Here is a 10,431-nt window from a genome sequence, read left to right as displayed (position 1 = left end):
GGTATGATGTTTATGATATATATTTACACGGGGACGTGTGTAGAATGCATAGGCGTGGGTGTGTGTAGGTAGTGTGTGATTATGTGTATGTGTGTGGGTGTATACGTGTTCCGCAGACAGCGTGTGTATGATCTGTGTTTGTGTGTGTGTGTGTTTGTGATGTGTGTGTGTATAATGCACATGTAAAATGGTGTATGTGTGTGATGCAGTACGTAATGTGTGCGTGTGCCTGCACGTGTGGGTGTCAGGGTGGGAGCTGGTGTCCCCGCAAGTCAGGGAGAGAGAAGGCTGCCTGGGGCTGAGAGCTGTTACTTCTGACAGGCTCTGGGACACGAGGGTGTCGGTCTCGAGAAGAGAGAAGCAGGCAGCCTTGACCTGGGGCTGGAGGCAGCAAAGAGTCAGCAGGCGCTTGGGACTGCGAAGGAAAGGTGCCATCCACGAAGCCACACTAAGTGAGGGCACAAGTCTCACACACACGTGGGATGAGGCTCCGAGGGGAAATGACTTGCCTGAGGTCATGCTGGGGTCACGGGTGGACTCAGGATCAGCATGGTGCCTCTTGATGGCCTGTCTGTGTGCCTCTGTCTCAGGGGCACCTCTTCCAGGAGCAGGGGCCAACTGTTTCCCCGGAGCGAACCTGCCCTGGGTGTGCAGTGGGAGCCCCTCTCCTCAGATCTCACTGCCTGCCTGGAGGCGCTTTCCTGCCATGTGGAGGACCCTGTTTGCAATGCTGTTGCAAACTGTTTCCTTTTGCAGTGCTGTTTGCAATGCTGTTTCCTCCTCCTTCACTCAGAGGACCGGCATTTATCCACAGGTCTCTTCTCCCACCATTGGAGAATCACCCTGGCGTGTTGATGCCCCCCTCCCCTCCTGGGCTGAGCCTGCAGCGGGTGGCTTGGTGGCTGTGGCAGTTTTGGAAAATGCCTCGAGGCAGAAAAGTGGAGCGACAGGGGCAGTCTCTGACTTGAGGTGGGACACAGCTGGGCTATCCGTGGGCACGGGACTGCTTCCCCTGCTGTAGCTGAGGTGGCGAGGGATGTGATGTGGGGGCCAGCTCCAGCCTGGGCATGCTGTTACATGCACGCAACATCTTCTCTCTCTGCAGGGGATATTGATGCTTTAAAAAAAAAAAAAAAAAAAAAAACATGTATTCTTCTCTCAGGATGCCTGGGTGGCTCAGTCAGTTAAGCGTCCAACTTCAGCTCAGGTCATGATCTCACAGTCTGTGAGTTCGAGCCCCGTGTTGGTCTCCGTGCTGACAGCTCGGAGCCTGGAGCCTGTTTCAGATTCTGTGCCCCTAACCCCCACAAAATAAAAACATTAAAAAAAAACCCCAGTATTTTCTACACAATCTGATTCTTTCATGTTGCTTTTTTCCCTGTTTCTTTGGTTTTCCACCTGGGCTTTCCTCGTATATATGGCGATCCTTAGCTGTCTGCTCATGGAGTGGGGAGCTACAGAGATTGGAAGCTCTGTACTTACAGGGGGGCCATTCTGGCTGAGCTATTTGTTAGGGGACACTTGATGTCAATTTCTTGGGCTGGTCAGATTCTCTAGAGAAAACTTGCCTAAGCCTCCTGCCGGAGGATGAAACCCCTAGTGGCCAGCGATCTGGGAGCCGAGTGAGAGGCAGGAAGGCTGGGGAAGGGGATGGCCTTGATATTCAGTCTATAAATGTTTATGATCCTTTTATTTCTCAGTACAGAGCTTCCAGAACCCACTGTGCCTCTCAGTCCTTGGTCCAGACACCCTCTGTTTTGCCTTCTCTAAGGAACGAATCCTTGGGCCCAGCTGGGTGGGGTAAGGAGCTTCAGCCACAATGTGGTGGTGGGCAGGGCGTGGCAAACTGGCCTCCTGCCACACAGCGTTCAGCAGGCCTCCTGTTGTGAACCCATAACCAGCCACGCTCACCCTTTCCGGAAGCAGCCAATCCAGTCTTTCCAGAAAGCAGCCAGTCCAGTCTCGGAGCTTTCCTAAGGCAAATCAAGTTCCACCACCGTGGGCTTATGCCGCTGCTGTCTTGGATCTGCTGAGTTAGTGAATGCTCATCAGTCTGCTCCCAGCTCTCAAAATCTGGTTGCTGCTGTCTCTTCTCCCGTTGAGGCTTATGGCTTTAGTGCCATTGGAGTGGGGCTACAGCAGAGACAGATCTCCCACATGTGTCCAATCTGCCAATTTTAACTGAAGAGCCTATGTTTCAAAGGATCCCCAAATTAGAGGCTCAAAACAGTAAGCGTCAATTCCTTCTCATGATCCTGTGAATTGGCTGGGCGGTCCTGCTGCTCAGGGCTGGTTTGGCTCCTCTCTGCAGTCAGCTGGCATCTTGGCTGGACTGATGGTCTGGGATGCCCTCACTCCCATGTCCGGCAGTTGGCTTGATGTCACCTGGGGCACTACGCATGACGTGGCTGTCAGCATCCAACAGACCCCCTGGGCTTTTCCATATGCTAGGGGTCACAGGGTTCCCAAGAGCATCAAGAAAAGGAACAATCTCCAGTGTTCAAGCACTTAAAAAAAAAATAAACTGTTTAAAGAGCAGTGTTAGGTTCACAGAGAAACTGTCATGTACAGAGAGTTCCGGTTTACCCGGAGCACCCATACAGGCTCCCTGACTATTAGCATCCCCCACCAGAGGGCTACATTTGTTGCCATCAATGAAGTTACACTGACACATCATTACCGCTCCAAGTCCACAGTTTACATTATGGTTCACTCGTGGTACGTTCTAGGTTGGACAAATGTATATTTTGACATGGATCCAATATGATTGTATCACAGACTAGTTTCACGACCCTAAAAATCCTCTGTGCTCACCGTATTCATCCCTCCCGTCCCCCAGCCCTTGCAAACATTGATCCTTTCACTGATTCCACAGTTTTGCCTTTTCTAGAGTGTCATATAGTCGGAGTCTTACGTTACGTAGCCTTTTCATATCGTCTTCTTTCACTTAGTGACGTGCATTTAAAGTGCCTCCGTGTCTGTCACGGCTTGAGCAATCATTGTTTTTTAGTGTTGAACAATATTCCATTGCTGAGATGTATCACAGTTTATCGACTCACCTGCTGAAGGACGATTGGATTGCTTCTAAGTTTTGGCAATCATGAATAAAGCTGGTATAGATGTCTGTGTGCAGAATTTTGTGTGCAAATAAGTTTTCAAGTCATTTGAATAAATACCAAGGGGCGAGGGATGGAACAAGGCCCAGTGTGCAAGCTCTCTTCAAGCTCCTGCCGGCATGGCTTTTGCCAATTTTGTTGTATGGGGACAAATAAGTCACAAGGCCAAGCCCAAACTCTACGTATCCACGGGAGGAGCAGCAAAGACACGTGCCTCCCGGAGCGGAAAGGATTTATGGTCATTTCTTCAATCTATTGCACTCGGTACATGCTTTTTTGCAATTCTTGACGCTCTGCCTGAAGCACAAGTTGATTGATCAAGGCACATTTGAAATGTAAAAATGAAACAAAGCCATTGGATTAAATGGCTCCAGAGACTTTGAAGCTGAAAGGGTGAAGCTTGCAGCAGCAAGAAGTCCACTATGATAAGTTGCACGTATTGGACTTGCATACTCAACAAATACTTGCCGAGTGCCTACCGTGTGCCCTATAGGCACTGGGGGTGCAGCTCAAAGTAGAGAGAATGTCACTTCCAGTGAGGGGAGTGGGGATGGAGGCAGAAAATGGAGTATGTCTGGAGATGAAGGAAAGGAAGGGGTGCTCTGGTAGCAACAGGGGAGTAAGGAGGGAGAATCGACTCTGTCTGAACGTAGTAGGGACAGGCAACAACCGAGGTGGGGTAAGTGCTGATCCTTCTCAGGCCCAGGAATTCTGGGTTCAGGGAAGGGCATGAACTGGAGGTGAGAAAAGAGGGAATAATAGGGCCTGATCTCTGGGCGCCTGGGTGGCTTAGTTGGTTGAGCGTCCGACTTCGGCTCAGGTCATGATCTCATGGTTTGTGGGTTCGAGCCCCGCATCGGACTCTGTGCTGACAGCTCAGAGCCTGGAGCCTGCTTCGGATTCTTTGTCTCCCTCTCTCTCTGCCCCTCCCCTGCTTGTACTCGGTCTCTGTCTCTCAAAAATGAATAAACGTTAAAAAAATTTAAAAAAAAGGGTCTAATCTCAATTGACCTGTCACCCCTGTGCTCAAGAGAGTGGCATGGTAGTTCTTTCCTGGGACCCTCAGGCGTCCCACCTGGCCCCTGGGGGAGGGGTAAAGGGGGAGAGTGCCACACTCCCCTCACAGGGATCTCAAAGCTGGTGTTTAAGGATCACTGTATGGATACAGTGTCAGATGAGGACAGTGAGGCCAGGGAGGAGGAAGGGCTCACCTAAGATCAGTGAGCGAGTGAACAGAACCTACACTGGACACTGGTAACTCCCGGTTCACTCCTCCCTGCAGACGGCATTTATCAAACACCTACTGTGTGGTACCCTCACACATGGTGAAGACCCACTATGCTCCAAGGAGTTCATCGGCAGGTGGAGAAGATGGAGACAGACACAAAATGGCGGACATGGATGCTGGGGACCCGGTCAGGAAACCACCGTGGCATTGATGCGAAGGTAACAGAGCCAAATCAGGGCAGTGACAGGGCAGTGTGAGCAGTGGGTGGACTTGAGACTGTTCAGGAGGTAACATGAAGAGGCCTGGGTGAGCCAGGGAGGGGACCGAGGAGGGGAGAGGAAGGAGGCTGGGATGGGTGCAGTCAAGGGTGAAGGTGTCCTCACTGGGATGGAAGCATGGGAGGAGGAGCAGGTGTGGGGAGTTTGCTTTTGGAGCCGCTAAGTTAGAGGGGCCACGGGCCAGGAAAGGGAGGCGTTCAGACACTGTGGTCGGGAGGGCAGGAGAGCAAGCGGGGCTGAAAAACAGACAGATGCTCTATAGATGAACTTCTAGAAGACATGAGTGATTCTTGGATGATCCCAAAGACATATTAATAGAGGCAGTGCAGATGATTCAGAAGGTCCCAGGTCCTGAAGGATGTGGTCATCAAGGGCCATTAGTCTACACATGGGCCCCTTTATTGTGTTCCCCAGGCCCCCTCCCCCAACTAGTGTGGCACCCAGGCCGGGGGAGGGGCAGGGGGAGGTGGAGAGGAGGCAGCCCTCTCTCACTCCTCTTGTTACCCAGACTTGTTCTTGGAACAGTAGTGGCAGCAGCATCTGGAAAGATGTTAGAAATGCAAATTCTCAGCCCACCTCAGCCCTACTGATGCAGAATCTGCATTTAAGTAGACTCCAAGTGGTTTTTCTGCAAAATAACATTTCAGAAGCAATGGTGCAGGCCCATAGTTCTCAGTCTCTGCTACCTGGAGATGGGGTTCCCCCACATCCCCACCCCAGAGCTTTCGATCTGGTTGGTCTGGGGTGAGGCCCAACTGACTAGGTGATTCTACTGCATACCTAGGTGAAAACCCCAGCCCCAGCCCCTCTCTGATGGACTAGAGCCAGGATGTTGAAGGCCACTTTACATCTTTGGGTCTCAAGATGGAAGTCTGCAACAAAAGCCACCCTGTCCCCTCTGCCAGGTAGCAGCTGGGCAGGTGCTGTGGGAAGGCTCCAAGGCCACGAAGAGCTGGCGGGCAGGTGTCTAGTTGTTTGAAATATACACCAGGCTCAGCTGCCCCTCACCTCCCCAGGTACCTACTTTATGCCAGGCCAGACAGGGAACTGCTGAGCTGAGGAGTCCTCACCTGCTCCTCACCTTGGAGGAGGTCCATCAGGTGGAGAACTGTCAGAGACAGAGAGAGGAGAGCCCACCACGTCCAGGCTAAGAGAAAGGGAGTGGGGGGCGTTTTCTTGGCGGAATGCTGGGCCCTCCTCCTCCTCTCACCTGGAGATAGGAGCCAGAGAAGTTATACGTATCAACTCCAAGGTCTGCCCAGGAATCCCATCATCTTAGGGAAAAGTCAGAATTCGAACATTCCTCACTGCCTTGCTACTCCAAGTATGGCCCTTGGACAGCATCAACATCACTTGGAAGCTTACTGGGAATGCAGAATCTTGGGCACTACTGGATCAGACCTACTGGGTCAGAATTCATAGTTTAACCAGCTCCCAGGGTGACTCACATGCATGTTAGTTTGGAAAGCCTTAGTCTCCTGGGCCCTAGCTGAAATGCGGGTTCCAGTAGCCACAGAGACAGGATGTTGGAGGTTTTCAGGCTCCTCTGGATGGCCTGGCTTATGGCTTCTCTGCTGGGTGAGGACCGGTAGAACCTCAGTGGGCCGAAAGGTGGCCCCAGTATGGTCTTCTTTCCTAAGGAATATCGTGGCATCCTTCCTCCCTGCACCTTAGCCGGCAGCTTTCTGTCCTGCACTGCCCTCTGGTGGCCCTGGAGTGCCATTGCCATGTCACATTGCCTCCTCTCTGGTCAGGATCCCAAGACCGAGACGAGGTGAAAGGAAGACTTGCCTGTTGCTGATCTCTGACATAAGGCTCAGAGACTCCCAAGAACACCATGGAGGCAGTCTGGAAAACACTGGGCTTTAGCAGCAGGACAGCAAATGGAGGCTTCTCTTTTCCCTGGCGAGGGGTCCTGGCTCAACCCTTCTCCCCATCACTCCTCACACCCTGTTGGAGGCTGTTCAGAGCTAGGACACAAGCTGGAGGAAAGAGTCCTGTGTAAAGAGGACACGCACACAGGTAGGAAGTCGCTGGACTGGTTCAGGGAGACTCAGTCAGGCTGAGTTTTCTCTGGAAGGCTGTTCGGTGGAGGATGGACTGGGTGGGGACATCGGGAGCTGACAGTCTGGGAAGGGGCCCATGCCACAGTTCAGAGGATGTTAGTGGCTTCGTGTGAGCCAGGCTTGGGTGGAGAAGGGCCGACACCCCTCCCACATCCCAGACAGAACATGTCAGTCAGCGTTGGGAGCTCACTGGAATGTGAGCTGACTGACTGCATGGGCAAGGGGCGTTTGGGGAGACACAGGGCCTTGTGAAATTTTTCTAGGGACATGACCCTAGGCCTTCCCAAAAGCTTGAGAGCCCCTGTTCTTGGCCATATGGATGGAGCGGCCTGACTCCCTGTGCTGGCCGGCCTGGTTCAGCTGACCCCTCCCTGAGGCTCCGTTGTTACCAGGTCCATGGTCACCTAGACTCACAGGTGCTCTGGGGGAGCTCTGTAGCAGCCTCTGGTTCTCCTCCTGAGCCTGGGGAGGCTGGGCCCTTGGGGTGACTTTGGCAGGGAAGAATGAGGGGCACGGAGTCCATAGGCTGTGTGCAGGCCCCTGCCTCCCCCTGGCGCCTTCCAGGCCCCACTCTGCACCCTGCTTCTTGGCAGCTCCTAATCCCCCAGGTCCATCATAACCTGGACCCAGGCTCTAATTCTGGCCCTGCAGCTGACTCGTTGAGCCATCAGGAGCCATTCACCTCCCCTCCCAGACCTCAGGTTCGTTACCAGAGGAGGAGCAGGCATCTGGCCTAGAAATCATCTAGTTCCTGCAGATGCCTTTGGGCTTTGAGAACCTGAGGTCATGTTCCTCCAGCAGAAGGGCCAGTCTTCCCAGAATGGTCCCCAGACAATGGGGCAGCTGTGTCTGCTGCAGTGCTCTTGGAGCCTCTTCCCGGTCCCCTTGGCCCACTGGCCCACCTTCCAGCGGCTGGCACCCGCGAGCCTTTGAACTTCGTCCCCTGCTGCCCACTCACAGGCAGGCCAAAAATGCTGGCCAGTTAATGTCCTTGGGGCACCCTCAGCCGGGACTGTGAAGCTCGACAAACGTACCAGCTCCCTTGGGTGGGGTAACTCCGAGGCACATGCCTGTCTCCCAAGGCCCCCGCACAGCTGAGAGCTCCAGTCACCCACAGGGGTAGTGGATTTGATGACACAACCTCTTGTTGCCTGCCCGCCTCATTTTCTTTTCCATGCTCCTGCTGGTGTTTCCTGAAATTTGCACTCAAAATTTGTCTCAAGGTCTGCTTCTGGGGGAACCCAAATCAAGACAGTATCCAGCTGAGCCATTTTATTTGCCTGATCTTTGGTTCAGGATGAACAAGAAAGGGGAGTAGGAGACAGATCCCTAGGCTGGGTGTGGGAGTGAGTGGAGAAGGACACCCTTGCTGTTCACCTGTGGCCTTAGGACAACGTATAGGAGTGAAGGGATAGATCTCAGGCTGGATCTGCCTTAGGGGGCTGTGGAGTGAGTCTCTAGAGATGCTGGGCCTGACTTCACCTCTGGGGCAGGCCCCCCCTCTGCCAGGCAGACCTCAGGCCCTGGGGACCTCGTGGGTGACCACAAAGCAGATACCCTCATTTAGGCCTCTGAGTAGCTGATGAGGCCATAGTTCCACCTCAGCACCTGGTGGTCGGTCTCCTGCACTGCCTTCTCTGCTGTCTCCTTCTCCAGGTACAGCCCAAAGAACTTCTTGGAGACTGTCATGTAGTGCCAGGCGTCTAGGGCCAGGACAGTGACCAGGTGGCCGGCCTGGCTTCAGCAGCTCAGCCGGGCCCTGCGTGGCCACCCAGTAGGTGTTCACGTCCACAGCGCAGGTGGTCTCCAGGGCCAGCGAGGCTGGTGTGCAGTCAGCCGGAGGCACTTGGGCCCGCCCCTGTGGCTGTGACTTGGTCACGTCACACTTCAGCCATATGACTGTCCTTCGGAGCCCGCTTCCTTCTCCTGCCGCCTGCTCCTTTCGGGGGGGGGGGCGGGGGGGTCACAGAGGGATGATGCACATTATGAAAATAGCCCCCCACCCTCACTGCCATCTAGGTTGCTTCTTATCAGCAAGGCCTGTGTTTTAACCCATTCAGTGACGCTTTGAGGGAGATATTATTTCCCTCGTGGTATAGATGAAGAAATTGAGGCCCAGAGAGGTTGCGTGATTTCTCAAGGCTACACAGCTGGTAGGGGACAGCAGATTTGATTTTTTTTTTTTGGATTTGGTGTTTGATTCCTCCTTCCTCCTCTTCTTCCTCTGCCTCCTCCTTCTTTTTAGTAATTCAAAATAATCCATTTTTTGGTATATTATTAATTTTTAAGTTGTTAAATATATATAACAAAAAATTTGCCATTTACATCATTTTTAAGTATACAATTCAGTGGCCTTAACTGCATTTACAATGTCGTGCAACCTTCACCACTGTCCACTTCCAACATTTTTTTTATCAGCCCACATAGCAATAACTATACCCGTTAAGCAATAACTCCCTGCTCCCCTTCCAGCAGCCCCGTCTCGTTCAACACGCAGGCGTTAACATGTCACTTCCTCCTCTGGTGGCCGCGAGACTCACAATACAGTCCTTACTGCTTATCATGGCTTCCCCTGGAGGGTGGCCGTGGCCACCCTCCCCGACGCTGCACTGTCCTGTTCGCTCTGCTTCATGCGTACCCACCTTCTTCCTGGTCCTCAGACACCAGCCAGCTCTCTCCCCTCGTAGGCCTCAGTCCTCGCTCTCCCCTCTGCCCGACACTCTCCTTCCCTACATCTTCCTGCTGCTCTGAGGGCATCTCTTTGGAGATGCCTTCTCTTACTCCGCTGTGGACCACATATGTTTCCCCAGATTCCTATGTTGAAGCCCTAACCCCAGTGTGATGGTATTTGGAGCGGGCTCGGGGGGAGGTGATCGGGGTTAGATGAGGTCTCAGGGGGTGGGGCCCTCGTGATGGGATTTGTGCCTTTTTAAAATTAATTTATTAATTTATTGATTCATTTCTGTCTCTTCTTAAAATTTTATATTTTTTATTTTGAGAGAGAGAGAGAGAGAGAGAGAGCATGCAGCGGGGGTGGGGCAGAGGAAGAGGGAGGAAGAGAATCTTTTCTTTTTTCTTTTTTAATTTTTTAATGTTTATTTTTGAGAAAGAGAGAGAGTATGCGTGGGAGTGGGGGCAGAGAGAGAGAGAGAGGGAGACACAGAATCTGAAGCAGGCTCCAGCCTGTGAGCTGTCAGCACAGAGCCTGATGTGGGGCTTGATCCCATGACCCTGGGATCATGACCTGAACTGAAATCAAGAGTCAGACGCTCAATGGACTGAGCCACCCAGGTGCCCCCGGGATTCATGCCTTTTGAAAGAAGAGACACTAGAGAGCTCGCGCTCTGTCCTTGTCCTCCATGTGAGGACACAGACAGAAGGTGGCCCTCTGCAAGCCAGGAAGAGGGTCCTTCCCAGACCCTGACCATGCTGGCGCCCTGATTTTGGACTTCCAGCTTCCAGAACTGTGAGAAGTGAATGTGTGTCGCTTAAGTCCCCTGGCTGGTGGTACTTTGTTTTGGCAGCCCAAGCTGACACAGGCACAGCACCCCTGTCTCTCTCTAGGCCCCTACCCAGCTGAAGCTTTATCTCTGGACCACTTATTGTTTAAAAAAAATTTTTTTAATGTTTATTTTTGAGAGAGAGAGAGACAGACAGAGCATGAGCAGGGGAGGGGCAGAGGTAAGGGGAGACACAGAATCCGAAGCAGGCTCCAGGCTCTGAGCGGTCAGCACAGAGCCCGA

This window comes from Neofelis nebulosa, chromosome 4, assembly GCF_028018385.1.
Source record: "Neofelis nebulosa isolate mNeoNeb1 chromosome 4, mNeoNeb1.pri, whole genome shotgun sequence".
Taxonomy (NCBI): Eukaryota; Metazoa; Chordata; class Mammalia; order Carnivora; family Felidae; genus Neofelis; species Neofelis nebulosa.
The sequence above is the reverse complement of the archived record's forward strand: the minus strand, read 5'-3'. Positions refer to the sequence as shown.